General features: G+C 42.6%; 1 protein-coding gene across 1 annotated transcript in view; it reads right to left on the bottom strand.

The window, feature by feature from the left end:
* Positions 1-21,040, bottom strand: part of SCFD2 (sec1 family domain containing 2) — a 628,477-nt gene that overhangs the window by 414,211 nt on the left and 193,226 nt on the right. The gene's annotated exons all lie outside the window — the stretch shown is intronic.

Raw genomic sequence — 21,040 nt, forward strand, 5'->3', positions numbered from 1 at the left:
GCTACACGTCCCGTCGCAGATTGCCACCACTAGCTCCCTGTACAAAGTGAAGTGGGGATCCCCATTGGGCTGCAAAAGACCAATGGGAATCCTCAGCAACAAGGAGAATTCTCATTGGTTCATGGTGGACCAATGAAAATTCTCCTTGCTGCTAGGGAAAATTGACCTAATGCAGTTTATGGAGAACCCTGTGCTTCTACCAGCATCCAGGCTGAATATAGAGGAACTGATCGGTGGCAGGACAAGTGAGTGGTGATCGCTTCAGACGGCGGGCGGATGCGGAGTGGATGGCGCAGAGTAGATTCAAAATGAGCAGAGCGCATCAAGTGTGAACCGAGCCAAACAAATCATTGGAAATGGCTGATGAATGACCGTTAAACAATCAAATACAAAAGATGTTAAGTTATGTGAATGACAGCCGAAGACTGCAAGAAGAATGCTTAACAATTGTCAACCCATAGGATCATTAAACGATGAAGGATAGGGGTGAGACGCTGCAGAGTAACTGTCAAGCATAAAATCAAAAATCAATTCTTTATTCCCCAGTTTTCCTGGCTCTTAATTAGTACATCTGCCGCACAAAGGAAGTTGCAGTGCATGCTGGGTTTTCTTTTTTTCTTTCTTACTTTCCTCCCGGTTTCCCATCAGACATAACTAATGCAACCTGATTGGCTGAAGCCTCTTTCCCTCCCGTTTTCCCCTCCCACACCTCTGTTCCTCTCTGATTGGCCAATATTTTTCATGCTGAGAAGTTGAGAAAATCACTAACCCCAGCAGCTTCTGAAATTCATTCATAAAATTAAATCAGCTGTGCAGTCACACAATGATGATTACAATGCACTTTCTATTGCATAGCTGGGTGGGAGTGTCTGAAGACTGGGAGGAGGGCGGGCAATGCATACACAATCAGGCAAAGGAGAATAAGTGAGGAAATGATGTCAGGATTGGCTTCAAGATAGATGCAGTTAAAATGGAGAATAAGGATTTTCTCTTTTTTTACTGTATAGAAATCACTAAAATCAAAACGTGGACAGTGCAATACATATGTTATGGAAGTAGAGCAAGTATTTAACTATTCTGAGATAGTATGGCTGACAGCTCCTCTTTAATGGACCAAATATTTTATTTTTATTGTCTGTTTTTATTCGATTAAAGAAGATCGGGAGTGTTGGATTTTTCTAATCAATTTTATGAATATTAAATGGTGTAGGGTAGATTGTCAATTACTTGATGTACAGACCTAAGCAATTTTTGCTTAGTTTTCAATTATTTTTTCATAATTGGGGAAAAATTAAACATAAGCGTGTGGTACATTGGTCAGACTTTTGAAATGTTACAATCAGTCAGAAAAATTGATTGCAATTCTTGATTTGAAAAGATATTAAAACAATTGTATGGTGTGTGGCCACCTTAAGAGGAGCCATTCATCGGCCCCTTGAAAACGATTTTTACTCTCTATGTGTACTAGGCTTTATATGTTGTTTTGTTCAGGCATCCTCTTGTGTTCAAAGATAACGCAGTTGTCCTTAACACTGTAATTTAAAGTGTATCCGAGATAAACTTTTACTCATTGCATAATTGTGTTTCCTTTCATATAGCTAATAGGGCATTCCTCAAGCCAAATACTTTTTGTGTTTTCTTTTAATACTAATTCCCTATAAACTAAACAAGCCTTGCCCACGGCTTTTCCAGAGTACCTTGGCACTCTAAACTTTAGTAGCAAGGGCTTATGGGAGCTCAGTCTGGGCAGGAGGAGGAGGTTACTAGCCAGAGATTTCAGAGGCAGAGGGAGGGGAGGAGGGAAGAGGAGAGGGGAGTGAAGTTTTCACAGGCTGAGGGCTGGAGATGCTATCAGCTTGCCTGGGTGTAATGTGACAAACAAAACATGGCCGCTCTCATTGTATCACAGGAATAAATAATCATAAACTGTTGAAGCTGTTTGCAGCTAGATTTGCTGTGTAAACTATCTAAACTTAAGATAAGATATATAGACAAGTTACTTGCTATAGTTAGTTTTTCATCTCAGATCTGCTTTAAATAAACTGCTTGTCCTGTGACTTAGGCTCATTTTAGCCAGCTAGCTAGAGAGAATGTTTAAAACTACAGCACCTGATAACTTGAGAGGCAAGGGAATAAACAACAAATATAATCCTTTTTAAAGCTCAGTCTAATGACACTTCATGGTATTCTCCTTAAAGGACAGATCCGAGGATATATAAAAAAAAAAAAAGATCTACTTACCTGAGGCTTCATCCAGCCCCTGGCAGCTGCTCTGTCCCTTGCTGCAGCTCCGGTGTCCTGGAATCCCCTCCGTTGGAGAAGCTGACCCCACCAGGTCGGCATCTTCTGCACTTTCTGCGCGAAGCCACGTGCTCTAGCAGGCGCAGAGGACGACGACCTGGTGAGGTTGGCATCTGCAACGGAGGGGATTCCAGGACACCGGAGTTGCGGCGAGGGGCATATAGGCTGCCAGGGGCTGGATGAAGGCCCAGGTAAGTAGATATTTTTGATTGATGTCCTTGGATGTGTCCTTTAAATATTTTAAACATTCTGATGTTCGTGGTCAAAAATAGCCATAAACCAAGGCCAGTGAGGTGAATATTTCATCTAGCAGTTTAGCATTAACACAGCGAAGGCTGAAGAGAGAGAGCTCATTAGAAATACCCAAGAAGAAAAGGAGAAAAGAGAAGTATCACTTCAGGAAGCTGCAGATGATTAATGGACTCAGAAACTGATAACTTTCTAAAGGGTGGCTTGTTAATTACAGCCCTAACTATAGGCCTAGATTTCTCAGCTATGCAAAGATAAGGGGATGTGATGATTTGGCTACAGATGGTACCTCTCAATAACTGCCAGGACAGTTGTCTGGAAATAGCAGCAAGACTCCCATACTGATGGGATACACAGCAAAGAGAGGACCATTTATGACCTCAAGCTTGGAATCCTCTACTTTTTGAGATACTCACTATTTACAGATAATTTACAGATTTATGGTGCAGTTTTTGTGCTTCAGTTTTAAAATGATATGGCCCCCGTAGCATGGTGGTGCTTGAATGTCCTGCAGAGTATATCATGGAAAATGGCATTAAGTTGTAAGTCATCCAGACATATTCCCCATTCCACTCTACAGATGTCCACTACAGATGGCCCGGGTTCGCCGGTGGACAGTTCTTGGCGAATTTCCGATGTTCACGTTCTCTACGAACATATGGCACATATGGCATGTTTGAACCGCCCCCTATACATCCTCATGGAGCCATACTTTGACCCCTTACCTCATAGTCAGCAGACACATGGCAGCCAATCAGCTAGCACCCCTTCCTGGACCCCCCACCCCCCTTTCAAAAAGCATATTGAACACATATAGTGGCCATATTGGATTCATTCTCTGCTGGCTGGTGACTGTTAGTGAGAGCAGGGTCAGACTTGCTGCAGATAGGTAGGGAAAGCATTAGCTAGGCCTGTGTTCTTTTTCCTCACTTGCTGTGAAAGCACCCCAAATAGCCCTTTTGAGGGCTAGGACATTGGTCTACTATGATTTTTTTGTGTGTAACACTCCACAGCCCACTGACACCCAGAGCTTTGTGCATACTACTGCTGTTGCTACATTAACTTGCAGACACAGTACCACTCCTGTGCATTATTTATTATTTGACTGTATTCCGATAGTACTATTGCGTTTCTCTGTGTGTAACACTTCAAAGCCCACTGACACCCAGAGCTTTGCATAATGTGATTTCTGCCCGTTAGGGATTAAAATCCAACTTTGCACCAACTCTGTCATTTTTGGTGGGACTTTTGGCATGGATCCCCCTCTGGCATGCCACAGTCCAGGTGTTAGACCCCTTGAAACAATGTTTTTATCAGTTTTGTGGCCAGAAACATTCTTTGTAGGTTTTTAAAAACCCACCAACATGCCCATTGAAGTCTATGGCGGTTCGCCGGGTTTGCATGTTCGCGGAAGTTCGCGTTTGCCGTTCGCAAACAGAAAATTCTATGTTTGCAACATCTCTAACGTCCACCCCTCACATCACTTGCTCATTTGCGAGGCTCCAGGACTTCTCCAGAGCAACCCCTACTCTATGGAGCTCCCTCTCCCATTAGGGTACACGCTACCTTCAACTCATTCATACTGCAATTGGCTAAGGTAAAAACTACACCTATTTAAAAAGACCAACTAAAGGGAAAACTAACTGTCCATAAAACATCTCCTGTGAATGTCCAAAATAAATTAATTCTTTAGTTGGTTACCCACTGGGAAAGCATTTCCATTTTTTTGTGTACAGGGACCCGAGTTAGGACCTTTCTGGCCATGATAGCACAGTGCATGTGCCTTCTAATAACATCACTGTCCCACAATGCTTTTCTTGACTTTTATTATCAAGGCAAATGTCACTCGATAGCACGTTGGGCCTTTTTCTCATTTACGACACATGCTATCTGTTGGACTTCACAAATGTTGATTCAGGTAATACCATTAATGACTAACTGTACATCTTTTTCATGCCTGAAGAAAAAAAAAAGTTCCGAAAGCTTGCAAGAAACTTTGAACCAAAGTAAGTATTTAAAGCAAATCTAAAGTGAAAATGTAAATGCAAGTTTTATACAAACCTTTGTAAAGGGAAGGCTTCCCACTCTGTTCCGTTGTTCCAGCGATGTCTCCAGTGGAAGCTACACATTCTTCTAGATCTTCAGCACTCCTTGTGAAGCCTTCTGAACTACTCCCCGAGTAATACCAAAGACTAGCACATTAGTGTAGTGCATGTGTGTGTTTGGACTTGCGCATGAGCAGTACGGATGAGCACGCCTTTGGAACTACTCGTGTCCCAGAGGAATGCATAAGGAGTGTGGAAGAGCTGGTCAAATAGCTTACAGTGGGGACAGCACAGGATTGAGAGGGCAGACCGAGTACCAGGAAGACTATATGGCAGGGGGGAGGTCAAACTCAATCATGTAAGAGGTCAAAATCTAAAACTTAAAAATTTAACATTTATTGTCTCAAACTAAGTGGCGTAACTATAGAGACCATGGGGGGCCCGCTCCTTCCTCTTCTGCAGAGTAGTGTAGTGGAGCAGTTTAATATTTACCTGCTCCAGTGCTGCTTTAGGTCTCCTCTGATTTTCCTGACAGCCTGCACTCTAGGCTGTATACCTCTGGCTCCGAATGCATGTCATGTGATTGAAAGCTCAGGGTATGGAAGCACAGAGTGAGCAGCTGCTGGTAAGAACAGAAGAGACATGATGCATCGCTGGAGAAGGTAATTGTTACACTGCTTTGCTGTGCTACTCTGCAATGTGGGATGAGGGTGTCGGGGGTAGAGAAAGGGTTTTTTACCAGTCACATGGGGAGGGGGGGGGTTGAGCCAAGGAGGGGGCCCTGTGCTAATTTAACTAAGGGGGTCCCATGGGTTGTTGCTGTACTCTGACAATGTTTAAACCAGAAACTTTTTCACCAGTGTGCTCCTTTGGATGGGAGGGCAGTGTGCGGTCATTCTCTTATTGCTTACAATTGCTTGCTCATTTGAAGCACCCGAGGGCCACATAAAATGGCGAGGTGTGCGACACATGTGCTCAACATAGAGGAGTACAAAACTTGCATTTAAAGGGAACCTAAACTGAGAAGGATATGGATTTTTCCTTTTAAAATAATACCAGTTGCCTGACTCTCCTGTTGGTCCTGTGTCTCTAATACTTCTAGCCACAGCCCCTGAACAAGCATGCAAATCAGGTGCTCTGACTGAAGTCAGCCTGGATTAGCTGCATGCTTGTTTCAGGTGTATGATTCAGCCACTACTGCAGCCAAAGAGATCAGCAGGACTGCCAGGCAACTGGTATTGTTTAAAAGGAAACATCCATATCCCGCTCGGTTTAGGTTCCCTTTAAATTAATTTTATTTCATATTGAAAAAAAATCTTATATAATAAAGACCTGGTCGCTGCGTCCTCCTGTGCCCCTGTGTGGTGCACGGCACATGGACTCACTTCAGAGAGCAGAGGAGGATGGGCTCAGGGGGATGAGCGGCATGTGCGCGAGCGTTCATGTGCGGGGGGGGGGGTGGTACTCGTCGGAGGCCTAGCCCGTTTTTTAAAAGGCCTTTTATCTAATATTCGTATATTGTGATATGAAAGCAGGACTGTAATATAAGCAATACAAAACTCCCAATCCACCCAAACTGCTTGGGTAACTCATTTATTTTACCCAGAGCTTTTAATCATGACTGTAAAAGTGCTGGCAGCATAAGCATTGTATGGCTTCAGGCTGTTAACAAGCAATGGTAAACCAGACAAACTCCTGGACTGGAGCCAGTATAAGGCCTCTGATCACAGTTGTGTCTTAGCACCTTTAAAATAAACACAACATATGGGACATCTATAGGCAGCCTCATAAATTAGAGAATGTTATTTCTATTCCCAGAAAGAGCACAGCAGGCAATTTCTACGCAGGCTATTTCTGAAGCAAAGGGTTGAAGTAGAAACACTGTACAGTTTAATATTTACGAAATATCCAATACCTGAACAGGAATCAATCAAAGCTAGGAGTTATCAGTGTTTGTGATTGATACAATGGGCCTGATGCAGTAAACTATGGTAAAGTTACCGTGTGCAGGCAGCGCACAGCGATTTCACAGCTACCACCTCCAGGAGAGTACTGCCCGTTAACCCTTAGTGCCACGTGCGTTACCGGGTTAACATGTGCGCAGAACTTTACAGTAGTTTACTGCATCAGGCCCAATATCACCAGTTAATCCCCATCACATTGATGCATTTTATGGAGTTGCTGCCTCCCATTGATGTGGTCCGACAGATGCTGGGAATCCTCTCATCACCTGCATAGTATATCTTGGGTCCCTGGACATGGATATGTTTGATGTCCTAAACATGTGCAGCTGGTACCTGCTGATTGCACCACATATCTGGATGTGCTTCCCCTACCTCCTTCTGTTTACTTTTACTGTATCTTTATAAGATCCAGGGGCAGCTGCTAGGGAATGCTCCACTGAGTTTATAGTAGAAGTACAGTTCCCTCACCTTGTTGGTTTTACAAGATCTACAGACTGAAATGAAGCTTAAAACAGATGTAACATTACAGGGTACAGTACATGATAGGCCCCTAAAGTAAAAAAAAGTGACATACTTACCTCAGTAGTTGAAAGCCTCTGGATCGTTCAGAGGCTTCCTGGATATTCCTAAAACCCACCAGTCCAGTGCAAGGTCTTTTATACCTATTCTACAAGATTTGTTGAATGGAATTTCGACTGTGAAAAAAAAGCTGTGCACAAGTGGCTTTGTTCTTCTAAACATGCATGGACCTTACTGGCACATGGCTAGTCCAGATGGCCTAGTCTACGGTGGGGAGTGTGGCAAGAAGATGATGAAGGACCCAGCCCTGAAACAGTGGACTCTACTTAGAGTTGTGAAACCTCTGGACCATGCAAAGGGTTCCAACTACTGAGGTAAGTATCTAACTCCCCTCTTCCCCACTTCAGGGCTGGGATAAGAGCAACACCATAGGCTTGATTCACAAAGCGGTGCTAAAAGTTAGCACCCTGGTGAAAAGCCCCTTATCACGCCTAAACTCAGTTTAAGCATAAGTTTAAGCATGATAAGTTTAGGCATGATAAGTTTAGGCGTGATAAGTTTAAGCACCAACTGGGTTAGCACCGCAGTGCACAGCTGATCAAAAGTTTTGCGCTAGCAAAGTCTGGTGCACTTCGCATAGAGTTTAATGGCACTGCTTTGCGTGCGGGACTTTGCGCACGATCTAAACTTATCTAAACTTATCACGCCTAAACTGGCTTTTCACCAGCGTGGTGCAATGGTTATCACGCCTAAAGTCTCTAACTGGGTTAGCACCGCTTTGTGAATCAGGCCCCATGTGTCAGTCATTCACCAGATTCGGGTTTCTCTGAACCAATAATTCTAAGCTGACATTGCGCTGGATTTTTCAGTCGATGTAATCATAAAATTGTTACAGCTATATAATGTGACAGCTATAATGGAAATGTAAAGTGGGCCAAATTTGAACATTTCAGACAAAGTCACAGGCCAACCTCAATGTCTAATGCCCCCTCCCTCCCCTATACAGTTTTATGATTCTAGTGTCCCCCCTCTCCCCTATACAGTCCCCTGGTGTCTAGTGCTTACCCCCTTCCTCCCCATATGATTTCTCTGGTGATCTAGAGCTTCAACTCTAATATAATTTTCCTGGTGGCCTAGACTAGTGCATCAAACATAATGCTAAGTCGGGAACCACTTGGGGGCCAAATTTGATGGCTCTGCGGACCAGATTTGGCACGCGGGCCGGAGTTTGACTTGCATGATCTATGTGGACATCCCAGTAGTAATTTATCCTTGCATTCAAATTTAATGTAAATTATATGCAACTTGAAATCGGACCAATTAAAATAACCTTCTCACAAATTTTTATTTTTTGAAGTTCAAGCTGATTAACATTCAAATGGAATTTGAATGCAAAGAGAAATTGTTTGCATCTCATTTATAATCCCTAGTCCCCCGGCAAGTCAGATCAGTCCTCTTCACAAAGAGGTTACATAAGCACTTATTTAAGCGGAATCAAGTGAGATACGGAGTTCAGAAAACATTACACAAAAGCTAAAAAAAGTTTTTGGAAAACAATGGCAAGATCTAACCCCTCAAGGAGTCAAAACAAAACAAACAAACAAAAAAATCACAAACACTAATGAACTTTTAGTTTTAAACCTGACCTCACTGAAAACTTCATCCTCCTGATTCTGTGACTGGCGTTTTGTTTTAAATGCTTAGGGGACACCCGATAAATATAGCCTTACAGCAGGTGTTAAATCACTGATTACTTTAACATAACACTCGGTGGATTGCTGGCAACACTCCAAAAGTCAGTTATATATTTAAGCCCATAAATTCCTCTCCACGCTGAAAATAATGAGTTAGTTAATGAATCATGAGGCAATTTAAAGCATTGGGTCTGACATTAATTTCAGATTCTAAACTGATCAAGGCCACAGGGAAGTGCAACAGTCCTAAAACATACGTCTGGCATGACGGCGCTCCACCATCATTACTATGGCTAGTTCTCAGAGATGTTTTTTAGGAAGCGCTAAGTCATCATTTATGTTAGCAGTTACAAGCCTGCCCTGAATCAAGATAGCCAACTCCGTGCATCAAAGTAATGTGCATCTGCATACAAACATTAAAACCCATCATATAGCTTATAATGAAAAAAAAGATGCCCTTTACTATAATTTAAGTCTGTTTCTATGGCTGTGACATTCACTAGATGCAAAGCATTCTATGCGGGCCAACACACAAGAGGGTCCTGTGTTTTCTGTGATGTTTGAGGGTTAGCAACTTTCTAATGGGTAAACAAAATGGATGGGGCAGGGTAAAGAGCTCCAAGCATTATGGAGAATTTTACTTAAAGGACCAATGAGCCAAAGTAAAGTAAACATAAAATGAGTCACAAAATACTTTTGTCCTGTGTTGCTGTCGCCTACAGTAGGTAGTAGAAATCTGACATTACCAGCAGGTTTTGAGGTAGTCCATCTCTTCATGGGGGATTTTCAGCATGGCCTTTATTCTCCATAAAGACACTCCCTGAAAAGGATTTATACAAACATGCTGACCAGTCTCCCTGCTTGCTACACACTTTTTTGGCAGTTAGACAGAGCAAATGCCTTTCCCTGAAAGTGTTTTTTGAAAATAAAGAAAACCCTGAGGCCTCTTTCACATTAACAACGCGTGTAGGAGCCGTTTTCCTGCACACGTTTAATAGGCTGCGGCGTGTCGTCGGGAATCTGCGGTGCGACGTGGAGTAGCGGCGGTAGTAATTAATTAACCCGACAGGGAAACGCAGATTCCCGACGATAAAATGCTCCCAGGTGCGTCGTAGCGCAACGCATCGAAATGCAGCGTCGGGTGTAAAAGGTACAATGAAAGTCTATGGACTTTCATTTTGCCTTGGTCAACGCAAAGTTTCCACTTTGCGTTGAAACGCTGCAAAAGGGCTCTAGTGTGAAAGAGCCCTGAGAACCCACCCTGGGGAGATGGGCTACTCCAAAACCTGTCGGTTCTCTCAGAACTATCTACTGTAAGTGACAGCAACATAGGAGAAAAGTAATTATGGTTCATTTTACTCTGGAAGAAATGTCCTTGTTATTTGAATGTGTTTACATGTATTTTACATTTTACAAATTTCATGACAGTGGTCTATTGAACACAACAATAAAAAAGCAGGGGGTGGAGGGGACGTGGTTTTTTTTCTTACTTTTTTTTTTTATTTATCCGCTCTGTTTCAGTTACAATTTAAAGAGGAGCTTCACGAACTAGAAAGTGAGTAGTAAGAACATTTGTAAATTCTACTTTTTAAAACGTTTGTTTCCTTTAAGAGTTATTAGTTATGCAAGCATTAAAGCACACCTGTATCGAGCAAGGGGTAAAACTTATCTCAGAAGCAGGAAGCCTCTGGATGGTCAAAAGGCTTCCCAGATCCTCTTCTAGCCCTCAATTACTGCCTAAGAGACTCTTTTTCTTGTGGCTGCACTCCCAAATACAAGTTGCCCAGTGCTGGGCATGCTCGAGCCTAAACTCTGGGCTGCTACTTGAGCCGACAGGCTTACTGAAATGTGATAATATGTGAATATATTGTTTTGTAGATAGCTTTGCACCTTAGCACTAGACACCTTTGGCACATATCACTTTGTTCCCCTGACGAAGAACCACGTTTTTTGAGGGTTCAAAACATGTAGGGTTGTATAAAGGGCCGTGTTTTGTATTTACTATGCAGTGTGAGAGGTTAGCCTAATCCCAATTGTGGATTAGTCCAAACTGCAATGTCCTCGATAGTACTTTTTAAACATATTAATTAAAAGTTATGTTTCAGCCTTCATCGCATTTCTTGCATGCGAGGTTATTCAGTTTATTTCCTTGCAATATTATAGGCCGAGAAAATAACACTATTTAAAGAGACACTGAAGCGGAAAAAAAAATATGATATAGTGAATTGGTTGTTTACTATGAATAATTACTAGAAGATTAGCAGCAAAGAAAATATTCTCATACTTTTATTTTCAGGTATATAGTGTTTTTTCTAACATTGCATCATTCTATAATATGTGCACATTACACAACACTCAGCATTCAAAATGAGTCTTTTAGAGCAGTCTGTGAAGTAATGACCTCTCCTCTAGCAGAGGAAAAGTAAATAGTCCAGGAACAGTTGAGATAATAAAAGTCAGATAACAGCCCTCTCCACTACTAACTTAGTCGGAGAGCTTAATGGCATGTTTGCATAGAGATAACAACTGGAGTTTCTCAACTCTTCCTGTACTGGAAACAATTAGACTGATGCATGTGATCTTAGGGCCCGTTCACACTGCACGCGTTTCCAGCCGCGTTTTGGAAACGCGTGCAGGTGGCCGATACGCACGACATCAGACATTGCATAGAGTGCAATGTCTGATGTTCACACTGCATGCGTTCCGGACCTGTGCGGTCCGGGAACGCATGCTGCACGCAGATTTTGCTAAAACGCGTGGCTGTCCCATTCACTTTTCAGTGATGGGATCAGCCACGCAACGCACACAAACGCGGATGGCCATGCGTTCGTACGCGTTGCGTTCCGCACGCATGGCCATCCGCATTTGTGATCTGAACGGGCCCTTAATGTTTTATTTCTTAGCTGTGCTACACATACAAATCATAATATCATCATTTTTTTCTGCTTCAGTGTCTCTTTAAATATGAATTGTAAAATTTGAGATATCAGATCTTGGAGTTCTAGCAGCTTTAGTTATTTGCATAACAGTTATATTAGTGGGATGAAACTGAAATTTCATCTATAGTTTAAAGTATTAAATACAGCATAAAACTAACAGGATAAAAGATACAAATGGTTTTCACTACTGCAATACTAAAATTATCAGATTGTGTTTAGCTATACTAAGTGGTGCGTGTAACCCATGCAGAAAAGATTCTGTTGCAACCAGGGGGAAATAAAGAACTTTCCCTATTGTGTTGCGCGATGCTGTGTAAGTCCCGTATCCGACAGCAGAAATCAGCCTTCACGTGGCTCTGCGCCACAGTGCTGCGACAGGAACATATGCGTAGCGCCACACCCTGGCTAGTGACGTACTCCCTGCTGGGCAGAATGTCACTGGGATTCCCATCGGTCCACGCATGTGTGTTGCATCGCACCGCGCTCCCGTCGTGCACCCTTACTGTATCGCCCATTGACTTGCATTGCTGCATAATCCGTGCGGTATCGCAATGCAATGGGGATTTGGATACGTCTGACGCAGCGTGTCGCATCATGTGAAGTGTGCAAGTCTCCATAGACTTGCATGGCCCTTGCTGCAGGATATGGCGGGGAGGAGCAATGTGGTGTGACGCAGCGTACAAGAAGATTATGGGTTAATTCTAATTCAGCTATAGTAGGTAGAAGACAAAATTTAAGCAAATTGGTAGGATCACTGAACTGATATCTCTCGGCGTGGCAGAATGGGCATCCTGTAATTCAGACAATGCTGAGAAAGTTTCCCAGGTGGATGCACATCCCTCCAATAAATCTACATTAGGATATTTATCTTCTCATCACTGATCTAGAAAATCGCCTTGCCTAGTCTTACTATTGTCATGTCTGTTCTGTGTCTTTTCTAGTAAGTATGTCCATTTAGGCCACATTTCCTGCTGTGCATGTCATTTGCTAGTTATTATATTGTTTATCTACTGTCAAAGGGACCTATAAAACAAAAATGCACTGGAAGGGTTTTCAAAGAACTTAACTAAGTTTCCAAACTATATAAACCAATGCTAAAAGCTTAGTGACCCAGATGTTCTGTTTTATTGCTGCTGTGTTTAGACATGGTCTTACAGTGAACTGGGACAGAACAATTAAAGATCCCTAATGGGAAAAATAAAACAAACAATAGTGCAATCTACTGCTGCACAACTGGGCTCATTTGCTGGATTATCAAGTCCAATAATATAACATTTCCAGCATGTGAAATGGTCAAAACAGCCCAGTATTTACAGCACATGTGCAGCTATCGCAGGTCGGAGTTGGCAATATGGCCTTTGTCTGAAAGGCTGGAGTATATGAGGGTAATTATGGCCTGGTGTGAACTCTGACAAGGCTGCTACATTTTCTAAATATCTGCTCAAACAACAATGTGTTTCATTCTCCCCTGCAGTGTGACTGGAAAGTATAGTAGTTAATTTTTTTGTAAGGCTACCCACTGAGCACACATGTTGTCCCCCTGAGCTTACCTGTAAGGTGTCTATACACTATTTGATTTTGCGGGCAAATCACCTTTCCAATCCGATTATTTTATCAAATCAAAGGAGAATCGGTACTGCAACATGGCTGCCCGAAATTGGTTAAAACGATCAATTGGAAACACGGGAAAATCTCAGTTGCAAGGGCTCAAATTGGTGTGCAGCAGTAATGGCGTTGGATAAAGCAACGACTGACGCCCCCCCCCCCAAGAGTAAGTGTATTTGAGTAATCTATATACATTTTAGATTTTCAGAATAAGTAGCATCATTCTCTATTATAATACATTTATTGGCACCTCAGTGACAATCCCTACTCACTATTGGATTTTGATACATTATTATTATTGTCAATGGTTAAAACAGCGCAGGTCTCCACAATCATAAAAAAGATTAAGAATGATGTCAAATCACCAAGCGGTGTCCAAAGCTGTCTCAAACGTGTTCACCATCACCAATATAGGAAATGAGGATTACCAGATAACCCACATTATAAGGTTGTATATAGGTAATCTGGTAAACCTCATTTCCTATATTGGTGATGGTGAACACGTTTGAGACAGCTTTGGACACCGTTTGGTGATTTGACGTCATTCTTTATCTTTTTTATGATTGCGCTCTTTTACCATTGACATTACGTATTTGAACTTTGGACACTGTTCTCTCACAGCAGCGGTCATTTTTAATTACCTGTAGGCGCTGATTGTGTTTTACATTATTATTATTTAGTATTTATATAGGGGTGACATATTGCGCAGCGCTGTACAGAGTATATTGTCTTGTCACTTAACTGTCCCTCAGAGGGGCTCACAATATACATACAGATTTGGCCAAGACATTTATTAAACACAATTTAGATGGAGCCATTTAAAAATTGCTCATTCCAAAACTGTTGCTCAAAATAAGGCACCAACAATTGTTTTGGGACACAATATGTTAAAACCTGTATGTAGATCAACTTATCACTGCCACCAAAAACAGAAAAGTGGCTGATTTCATGTTATAGAGACAGCTTTACAAAACAAAAAGTGTAATACTTTCCATAAATAATCTTAATTAAGAAACATTAAAAGCAATGGGGAAAAGGTGTGTTTTTTTTCTTCCCTTAAACATGCATAAAACTGATAACTATGAGTGGAGTGGGCAAATTAAATTCAGAAAATGAGCATTGGTGAATGCAGGCCATGGCACTGAGAATTAACTCACCTTGATCTTTGCCTCTGCCTGTAGTGTTCCACGCCCCTCTACACCCTCCCGACACTTCCTCCTTCACAGCTTAAAGGAGGCAGTATTGGGAGTGGAAGGATGTAGAGGGGCGTGGAGTGCTGCAGCCAGAGATGGAGACCAAAGTGAGTTAACCACCAGTGCCATGGCCTGCACACACCAAAGCTCAGTTTTGCCTCAGGCCAAACTGAATTTTGTATTTGTCCACTCATCCCTGCTAACTGTAAACAGATTATTATGCATCTGTGTGAGGTCGGAGTTTCCTCATTGTCCTCCCATCCTGGAATCCTTCACTGTCAGGGTTGCATCGGCCCATCAAATCTGGTTAACACTTGGCAATAGTCTCAGCAATTATATACAGGAGCGCCAGCACTTCTGGAATCCCATGAGGTCCAGCCACAGGCGGGTTTTCTTTTAAACTGCAACAAACGCCTACAACATTAATTTCTAAAATATTTCACAAATGAATTGTTCCTCTATGAAAAGTGGAGCTCATGACCAGTATTAAATATAAAAAGTTTTTTTCCTATACAAATCTCCTTTTTTTCAGCCAGCTTAGCCGGCTTGCTGTTTAGCACTCCAGGAATGTTCTCCTCCATGGTCACAGAAGTAAAATAAACATGGGAGGAGTGACAGGATGGATCACACTCTAGCTGGGAGCAATCAGCAGAATGGGGGCCTGACCAGCAGGGGGGAGAAATCCCAGCCAATGAAACCTGATGCCCGATATGGGATACGCAGCAATTTCTGGCTCCTTGGCTGTAATTTATGTGTACCGTACTTTTTATGAACAATTTAAATAACATAATTTTAATATGCAGGCTAATACAAATATTGCAGTGGTTGCTTTAGTTTGCAGTGACAGGTTATTTGTGCCAAATAAACGACAGCTATGCTAAATCTTACTTTATTGTGTCAAACCTAATAAAAAATAAAGGTTAGGAGAGGTTTAATTAAAGTCCACATAGAGTGCAAAGAAAGGAAAAAAAACGCAGAAAAAAAAAACAAAGCACAGGGCTAATAGTAACTAGTTCAGCACCGGTGGCGTAGCAATCACCCCTGCAGGGGATGCAGGCGCAGGGGGCCTGGAGTGGGGAGAAGCCCAAAGGGGCCCCCACAACTCTGCTATTTCATTCATTAGGTTATTTTCACTACCGTTCTTTTTTAAGCACTTAAGATTCCATGACGTGTGCGTGCATGTGCGTCCATGGGGGCGCGCTACACTGACTGGTTTCCTACCTTGGTTGGTACTTCTATTCTAGTGTATCTCAGCATTATTACAGCACTACCCATTTATGTTATGCGTTCACAGTACTCCAAATTTGTGTATAAATACTTTTCTGGCATTTCTTTTCTATTTTAATTGTCTAGAAATACTTATTAAGGCTTATTTATACGTGATTTATAATTTTTTAATCCCCAAACAAAATCGAATATTTTGACTATGACAAGTTCAAGTACCCCCAAAGCCAACCAAAGTACCTCCATGGGTAAGCGTACCACACATTAAGAACCTACAGTATGTTTGAGTCTATTCTTCCATCATATCTCAAAGTTTAAGAAATCAGGTAAAATATACATTTTGAGGACTATGAGGTGTATGCCCTAAACTGCAGTAAGCAGAATAACGTGCATTACGCTCTACTCATCATGTGTAAGACTTTACACAGTTTAGTGAATATTAGTGGCATAGCTTAGGAGCTCTGGGCCCCAGTGTGAGTTTTACATTGGGTCCCCTCAAGCTCACTATACATAATTATTGATATGAAGCACCAAAACCTGCCCAGGACAGCTGCAGTGTCAGAGAGTGTAAGCAGGGGAGGACAACAGTCTATTGATGGTTACAACTAGTCAAAGCACATTGTTATGATCGCTTCTGCAGCGTTTACTGCTGACTGCAGTGGTATTGCAAACCAAGCAGTTCTAATGTCATTACATGCATTTGCTTGCATAGTTTGGTTTGCACTTAAACTAGTTGCTGATTCCATCTGCAGTCGCTCTGAAGTTAATGACAGTTTAATATGCTTTTGTGTAAACAAACATTGTCTGCTGCAGTGGAAGGGCGGTCCCTTTCCTGCAGGCTGCATATCATTGTCTGCCTTTTCCTGCTATCAGCCTGTGATTAATTACCATTCACTTGTGTGGGAATCTGCAGGTCTGCTCCCATTGGATGACCTCAGTATAAAGAACTGCTTCCTGCAATGCCTCATGGGCTATCATAGTCTCAGATTGTATCTGTTACTCTGCTCGTGCCCCACCTCGTTCCTGGTCCGTGTGGACTGCGCTGACTCCTGCGAAGGGGTCAGCGAGTCCTCCTAGTTCTGCTCTTGTTCTAGAAGTTGCTACTTGCTTGTCTTGTGTCATATATTGGTTCATCGCCAATATATACGCATACTTGCGCATTTTGTTATTTTCCTTGTATTCGTGTTACGTTAATATATCAGTGTCGCTGATATATACGTACATGAACTGTTTATTTCCTGTGTTCAGTTAGTCAGTTTTCCAGCATGTTTTGGTAGTTTGCGTGTACCGTGAACACCCGTGCTGAGCTAGTTATCCTGTTCCTGGTTCTGTTTGTGGATTGCGTTCATCTCTGCGAAGAGATAGCGAATCCTTCTGAGTCCTGTTCCCTGTATTACTCCAGTCCTAGTCAGCGTTCCTGCTTATGTCATATATCGGTTCATTGCCGATATATACATATGTTAGTCAGACCTTACAAAGAGTTTCATTGATAGCTGTAATTGTAATACGCTAGGAAAACATACTTATTGTATATTTATCTGTGTTACGTTCATCTGTCTCGATCCTGCTATTTTCTGACTATCCTGTCCTGTCTTTGTGAGGCACGCCATCGCCGCAACGCATTGGCTGCCTCATTCCAGTCTGTCTGGTTTTGGACGCTTGCTGTCGCTAAGTAGCCGCTAGCTAGCAAGCGTTCATTCTGTCTACTTATTCTGATCTCCTCAGTCCTGGTTTATGCGCTCAGCGCTACTTTGCGCTGAGACGTTATTACGAAAGTGTTGTTTGTGGCTGTTCGGATCTGCACCGGCTCTGTGCGCCACAATCTTCTATTGGAGTCAGTCCTCTCCTCCACTAAACTGGGGATATCCTGATCCCTTGTGCTGGTGTGTACCTCCTTCACGTCAGCTTATGTGTTGTATGCTGACTGTGGAGATTACACCTCCAAGCTTAACATTATGATAGCCCCATTACCAATCCTTATTGTGGGGGGGGGGTTCCTAGCAAAAATGACACTGTTTGTTATGGTTCCTGTTCCTTTAAGAAATTTGAGAAGCTCAATTCTGAAACAGAAAATGAGTTTTTTTCTGAATGTACCAGGTTCCTGGCCAATCCCGAGCTCCAGGCTACTCCTGTTTCAACGTGGGCTTCCCAGCTAGTTTATGTTTTATTTAAGGGAAGATTGTTTCAGTGGGCCTACGATGTCTTGGATCATACCAATTTAAAAGAAAGACCACTGGAATTTCTAGCGTTTGTGATCCATAACTGGCTGCGCAAAACCGATTTGCCTAGCCCTTTTGATAAGCTCCTGGCAGCTTGTCAATCAGCTGCTCCTTCTACTGCCTACAAAAATAATCAGCAAGCAGATAATTGTTCTGATAACTTTTCTTCTGCTAAGGCAGCAGGGTCTAAAGCCAAACGTAAACGCTCCAAAAGAAAAGCGTTACAATCAGCAGAGTCGTTGCCCTTGGTGACTGCGCATCAGATCTGTAATGAGACTCCGCCAGTAGCAGATAATGAAATTCAGTCACCATTCAGGGGAGTCAAATGGACCTATGAAACTACTAATGAACTTTCATTGCTAGCCAGGGAAAATAAAAGTTCTTGTTTAAATGAATTATCTGAATATGATTATGAAGATATATTACAGAGTATTGAACAGATCAATTTATTCGTGCAGCAAGGGAAATTTGCATACACTACAGTTCAACACTTGCTACAGGTATTGGAGATCCTTAGGAATAAGAAATCGGCCAATCACCTGCTAAATAACCCAATGTATGTTTCTGCCACTAACACATTTGCAAACTATGATCAGCCGGAATGCTCAGCTGTTAATTATGCATGGGATCCTCCATTTGAGAAAGGAGAGATGGAAGCCCTGGTCTATGAATGGAAGAAAGATGCAAGTTCATTTTGTCAGTTTTACAGTGCAAAAAGTGAATTAGTATTGAATGCATGCATTAAGTCTGCCTATAACCTAATAAAAACTGGTGTGTGTGGGTATGACTTTGTGGCTCCATTGATCGATGTGTGGAGAATAATTCTGGACGATTTTTATGCGATTCAATCAGTTGATACCAGGGAAGACACACTGTCAAGTGGAGATTGTTCCACTTCCTCAGTTCCTGAGGACTCGCCTGCTTCAGCACCTTTGGCTGATTCAGCGAGTGATTCAGAGCTCCTTTTGTGTGAAATTGAAGTTCCTGTAATTCCACCCTGTACCATGGATAACTCAGTGTTACTTCCCAGTAAGACAGAAATTACTAATACTTCCTTAATCTTGCCCTGCACAAATTTCTCAGCAGAGGACCCAGAGGTCCTGCTGACTTCTGAGTCCAGCCTAGCCAGTACTCATGAGTCTTTGTTCAGTGAAACAGACACCAGAAAAATCTTGCCTGTCCCTGCAAACACTTCTGCAGAAATTACCTGTGTTAATAAAGTTCAACTCCTGTCTGATCCAGCAGATGCCAATAGATGCACTACATCAGTTTCTGAGTCCCAGCAATCCTGTCCAGAAATCTCAGAACCCCAGCATCTGAATTTTCCAATTTCACAATTGAATGGTGATTTAGATGCGCAAACATTGTGTTTTGATCTTCCTGTTTCTACACCTCACTCTAGTTTCATGAATAACTCAGAGCGTCTGCTATGTGAGTCCGAAATCGCAGAATTATTACCGTGTTCAGAAAATGTTCCAGTGAACTTGCCCTGTACCATGAATTGTGCAGTAGATCTCTCCAATGAAACTCAGGTCACAGAATCATTATGCTGTCCAGCAGGTGCTTCCATGGTTTTGCCCTGCAGTGTGGACTGTTCGGTGATCCTGTCCAGTGAAGCTGTAGTCACAGAGTCTTATGCTTCACCCAGTACTTTGGATACTTTAAACCCTCTAGCAGAACAGTCTGAGGCACTGCTTACCTCAGTTGGTGCTGCAGTAATATTCACTTGTCTAGCAGCTGTTTTAGAATTACAGTCTGCTCTAATAAAACTTGATGAATTTCTGCCCAGCGAAGCAGAAGCCATTGAAATATTGTCCTCGTCAGCAAGTGTGTTAGATACCTTGCCCTGTACACAGTCTGATTTAACCAATGTTGTTGAGTCCCTCTCCAGTGTTGTAACAGCCGAGGAACTCCAGCCCTGTCCTCTGAATGTTTCAAAAGTCTTGTCCTGTAACATGGATAATTCTGACTCGCTGGAAAAAATAATAGAAATCTCAGAATTTCAGTCCGGGTTAATGAGTGTTTCTGAAACCCAGCCCTGTATCCTGGAAAATTCTGGTTCTCTGGCCGGTGTGGCAGAAGTTCCTGAGTCCCCTTCCTGTCCAGTGAGTTACTCAGTTTTGCCTAGTTCAGTGGGGATTGCTGCACTACTGACTTGTTTTGCAGCCCTTCATGAGCTCCAATCCAGTGTATTTGATGAGTCTCTGTCTAGTCCAGAAGAAGTTATGGAAACCCTGTCTAGTTCGGTGCATACATCAGAAGATTTGTCCTGTCTTGTAAATGCCCCTGAACATGATTTGTTAATAACTTTGCTGGAATCAGAGACATCTAAGTCTGATCCTGCATTTTTTAGTGAGAATCCAGTAACTGTGAAGTCTAGTCATGATGATTTTTTTTTGCCCAGTCCTGGTTGCGGTCCTACCTTGACTGACTTTGAGGTTTGCAGTTCCTTGACATGCCCAGAAGTCTCTCTTGTGCCGGTGTGCCCAGATGTGCTTCGTATGCCAGAGTGCCCAAGTGTGTCTGTGTTGGCGTGCTCACACGCTTCCCTAGTGGAGACATGTTCTGATGTTGCCGGTTGGCCTGCATGCCCGGAGATGGTTCTGGTCCCTAAAAACCCTGATCTTGATGTTTGTCCTTGTGACCCTGACTTTAGAGTTGCCCTGGGTTCCATAGGGGTTCTTGATGGTTCTCCATGTGAGCCTAAGGGGCGTTCTGACCTGTGGGGATCTCTTTGGAGCTTCCAAGTGTTCTGGGAGATCTCTGAGGAAACTTGTCCTGGTACCTTGGACTGGTTCAACGGTGGGTTTTGTGTTGGTGGGGACAGTTCCGGTGGGCATTGCAAAGGCTTTGGCGTTTTTGGACAGTCCCGGGAAGGCGGTGGGTATCGCTCAGAGAGTTTCTTGGGGTTGTTTTCTGGAAGTCGTGGTTCTGATGGGTGTCACACTGAGGCTTGTAGTGCTGACGGGCATGGTTCGCTAGGTTCTGGTTCCAATTGGTCTAGTTTTGGTGAGACTGATTCGGGAATTTGGTTTTGTCGGACGGATCCGACCTTCATGAATTTTCAGTCAGATCAGTTTGCTGGATT

Source organism: Hyperolius riggenbachi, chromosome 1 (assembly GCF_040937935.1).
Source record: "Hyperolius riggenbachi isolate aHypRig1 chromosome 1, aHypRig1.pri, whole genome shotgun sequence".
NCBI classification, from domain to species: domain Eukaryota; kingdom Metazoa; phylum Chordata; class Amphibia; order Anura; family Hyperoliidae; genus Hyperolius; species Hyperolius riggenbachi.